Here is a 5000-nt window from a genome sequence, read left to right as displayed (position 1 = left end):
TACACTCTCTTCGTCAGTCTTTCGCCCTCCACCCTCTCCACATGGCCAAAACACCTCAGTGTGTTCCTCATAACGCTTCCTATCACATCCACATCCACACCACAACGCTCCTTTATATCCTCATTCGTCAGCCTGTCTCTCCACGTGACTCCACAGGCTCCTCTTAAATAACAATACAAAGGTATATAACTGTACAATTATCAATATACTGTGTGTACATTTTCTATTTTAAATGGTTGTGTTTGTCAATTATCACATCATATTTTTGCCTCATATTTTACTAGTTTATTATTGTTTAGCGTTATACAGTAAGGTTATTGACGGTGTTTAGTAAGTGACTGTTAAGTGTAATTGTGAAAGTGTATAAACTGTGTAATTCCTTGACATTTTCTGGCAGGTGGTTGCATATCTTTGGCCGTGTTACTGCTAAGGATCTTGCACCTGAGTCGCTATTAACCTTAGCAACGAACAGATTATTTTTGTGTCTAGTAATACTTTGTGTCATGTTGTGTACCGATGGAAAAGACAGGAGACAGTCAGGGTAGAGATTAGCTGGATATTGGAAGACTGTGACAGCGATGGAAAAGACAGGAGACAGTCAGGGTAGAGATTAGCTGGATATTGGAAGACTTTGACAGCGATGGAAAAGACAGGAGACAGTCAGGGTAGAGATTAGCTGGATATTGGAAGACTGTGACAGCGATGGAAAAGACAGGAGACAGTCAGGGCAGAGATTAGCTGGATATTGGAAGACTGTGACAGCGATGGAAAAGACAGGAGACAGTGACAGCGATGGAAAAGACAGGAGACAGTCAGGGTAGAGATTAGCTGGATATTGGAAGACTGTGACAGCGATGGAAAAGACAGGAGACAGTCAGGGTAGAGATTAGCTGGATATTGGAAGACTGTGACAGCGATGGAAAAGACAGGAGACAGTCAGGGTAGAGATTAGCTGGATATTGGAAGACTGTGACAGCGATGGAAAAGACAGGAGACAGTCAGGGTAGAGATTAGCTGGATATTGGAAGACTGTGACAGCGATGGAAAAGACAGGAGACAGTCAGGGTAGAGATTAGCTGGATATTGGAAGACTGTGACAGCGATGGAAAAGACAGGAGACAGTGACAGCGATGGAAAAGACAGGAGACAGTCAGGGCAGAGATTAGCTGGATATTGGAAGACTGTGACAGCGATGGAAAAGACAGGAGACAGTGACAGCGATGGAAAAGACAGGAGACAGCCAGGGCAGAGATTAGCTGGATATTGGAAGACTGTGACAGCGATGGAAAAGACAGGAGACAGTGACAGCGATGGAAAAGACAGGAGACAGTCAGGGCAGAGATTAGCTGGATATTGGAAGACTGTGACAGCGATGGAAAAGACAGGAGACAGTGACAGCGATGGAAAAGACAGGAGACAGTCAGGGCAGAGATTAGCTGGATATTTGACGACTGTGCCAGCTGTGTTAAACTTTATCTTGTTTGGTGTGTTTAGCCATTACAGTTGTGTTAACATTGCAGTGACATGGTACAGTACAGTACATGGTACAGTACAGTACATGGTCAGACTTCCTGGCTTTTCCATCGACAACTTTAGCAGCAAAATTGTGTAGTTTCTGTACACGTGAAAGTTGGTATTTCCTGCAGTGCCACATATTACACTGCCGTAGTATACTTAGTGCCAGTGCCTGCAGTGCCACATATTACACTGCCGTAGTATACTTAGTGCCAGTGCCTGCAGTGCCACATATTACACTGCCGTAGTATACTTAGTGCCAGTGCCTGCAGTGCCACATATTACACTGCCGTAGTATACTTAGTGCCAGTGCCTGCAGTGCCACATACTTAGGGCCAGTGCCTGCACTATGATGTGTCGAGTGTCTTTGTCAAAGCCATCTTTTATCCTGTTAATATACGGTACATTAATATGACCAGTACTTTTTTACTAAGATCATTCACATGCTTATCAAAGGTCATGTAGCAATCCATATATATACCCAAGTGTTTTACATAGTGCTGGCTGGAACTGCTGTGTCTCCAAATCGTACAGTAGTGTTAGGTGGTATTAGTGAGATCATTGGCCTGCACCCTAAAACATACATTGCGTTTTAGTGGTATTTAGATGAAGACCGTTGTTAAGAAAATATTCCCTGGCCATACTCAAGGTTTCCTCTGATTTGTGCAATATATCCTGGAGAGAATCTAGTTTGCCACTGTGAAGAAACTGAGTGTCATCAGCATATTGCACTAACACACACTCGTTAAGATTTGCTGAGAGATCGTTGACATATATACTGAATGGCATAGGGCCAAGAATTGAGCCTTGGGGTACCCCATAAATGACATTGATTTGGAGGATTTGGTGTTTTGGATGTGAACAGACTGTGTTCTATTATTAAGGCAGCTGTCAAACCAGAAGTTATCAACACTGACTTTATTGAATGAGAATTTGGTGTTTCGGATGCAGATTGTGTTCTATTATTAAGGCAGCTGTCAAAGTAGAAGTTATCAACACTGCCTTTACTGAGTTTATTGGGAAGAATGGAATGGCTGACACTATCGAAAGCTTTTGATAGATCACAGAGGGTTAAAAGTGATATGTGTGTATTATCCATGTTATGGTGATATTATCAGTGATAACTGTGAGTGCTGTATTTGTGGATAGCTTAGCACGGAAACTATGCTGGGTTTGTGAGAGAAGTTGGTTTGATTCAAGAAATGTTATTAGTTGAGTTGAGACGATTTTTCAATAATTTTAGGAAAAAAACAGGTAGCAGTAAAATTGGTGGGTAATTGCCCACGACCTGAGTGTGTCCATTTTTATATAAAGGCGTGACTATACCATTCTTTTTTTTTTTTTTTTTTTTTTTTACGTGTGCGACTCAGGGCAAAGGCTTCAGGGCCTATTTCTCGGGAGCAGTGACCTATCCCGAGGCCCAGTAGTCCTCCTACACCTCCACATGTCACCACTTCGGCGCTAACACCCACCATCCATATTGAGTACATGCTACGGCTGCCTCATACAGGACTGGTGTACTGGTATTAGCGGGGGTATTTTTACGACACGTCGGCGGGGCATCTGGTAGATCAGGAAAGTCTGCTTTTAGGAAATTCAAATCCTTAAACTGTTCCCTGCCCCAGCCGAGATTCGATCCTGGGTCCATTAGGACTGCAGGCCGCCTCTCTACCGATTCAACCACCGCCTCCCGACAAGCAGTAGGGAAGACGCCCGTAACAACTGAAGAATTTATGTGGGTTAAATACAATGCGAGTAGGAAGAGGGAAGCCTTAATAAAACGAAGTGAAATATTGTTTGAGCCATAAGATGTAGTATTTTGTCAATGTTTAATTGTTAATATTACAGTGTTAACATCAACAGTGTCTGGTGGGAATTGTGTCCTGCTGCCTGTGTTATTACCAGTCACAGGTCTGGCAGATGCAGGATTTATGGTGGTACATGCTTGCAAGAACTGTGTAGTTTCAAAAGTTCTTTTACCTACGTTTACGAAAAATAAATTCTTCAGCTGTACTTTGTGGATCATCAAAGGAGCTGTTGTTGTAGTTGTTATTGTTGTGTATTATGTCTTGGAGTATTGTCCATGTTGCACAAGTATTACCTCTTGAGTTTGAGTCCTTTGTGATAATATTGGTTAATAGATTGATTAATAAGTGATTTGGCTCTTTTCTTTAAATCCTTGTAACTTTCCTGTAATGACATGTTGAGCCTGTTTAGTGTTAATTGACTGCGTGTGTGATGCCGTGTTTGTGTTATTTACCGAATGTCATGGGTAATGCAAGGGGCAGGACATGTCATGGGTAATGCAAGGGGCAGGACATGTCATGGGTAATGCAAGGGGCAGGACATGTCATGGGTAATGCAAGGGGCAGGACATGTCATGGGTAAGGGGCAGGACATGTCATGGGTAATGCAAGGGGCAGGACATGTCATGGGTAATGCAAGGGGCAGGACATGTCATGGGTAATGCAAGGATGTCATGGGTAATGCATGTCAGGGTAATGCAGGGGCAGGACATGTCATGGGTAATGCAAGGGGTAATGCAGGGCACATGTCATGGGTAATGCATGTCATGGGTAATGCAAGGGGCAGGACATGTCATGGGTAATGCAAGGGGCAGGACATGTCATGGGTAATGCAAGGGGCAGGACATGTCATGGTAATGCAAGGGGCAGGACATGTCATGGGTAATGCAAGGGGCAGGACATGTCATGGGTAATGCAAGGGGCAGGACATGTCATGGGTAATGCAAGGGGCAGGACATGTCATGGGTAATGCAAGGGTAATGCAAGGGGCAGCAGGACGTGGTATTTCTCTAGTAACAAGGGCGGCACATTTGTACAAACTTGTGGTGTACACTGAGGGTAACATATCAACCTGTTCATGTACATTGTCAGTGGCCAGAATAGTACTGATTGGTTTCATTTAGTAGGTGGCAACACAGTACATCATTGCTATAGGATTTCAGGCCATGGAAGGTTTGGCCATGTGGAGAGGATGGAGTGTGAGAGACTGACGAGGAGAGTGTATGTGAGTGAGGTGGAGGAGGGAGAAGGAGGGGGTGGCCAAGGATGAGATGGAGGGATGGAGTGGAGAAGTATATGAGAGCGGGGGGGTGAGCTGGGAGCAGGGCAGTGAAATGGTTTGGGACAGTGCGACATGGAGGCGATTTGTCTGTGGCCTCCCCTTATGGGATTAAGGCGTCTAGCAATAGATACATAGGAAAGTTTTAATAGTAGATGGACGTTTAGGCTTACTTATATTTGTGGTTACAGTCATAAGGTCTTGATCACCTATGATATGTGGCACAACATGACTACCAGTTATTTCATCAGGTATATGAGAGAGGGGAGGGTGAGCTGGGAGCAGGGCAGTGAAATGGCGGGGGACAGGGCGACATGGAGGCGATTTGTCTGTGGCCATCCCTTACGGGATTAAGGCGTCTGGCAATGGATAGGCAGACTATTAGTTATAATTATGTCAAG

This window comes from Coenobita brevimanus, unplaced genomic scaffold (genome assembly GCF_032717465.1).
Source record: "Coenobita brevimanus isolate Jiangsu-jjx unplaced genomic scaffold, ASM3271746v2 jjx.HiC_scaffold_2866, whole genome shotgun sequence".
Taxonomy (NCBI): domain Eukaryota; kingdom Metazoa; phylum Arthropoda; class Malacostraca; order Decapoda; family Coenobitidae; genus Coenobita; species Coenobita brevimanus.
Note: the sequence above shows the minus strand (reverse complement) of the source record.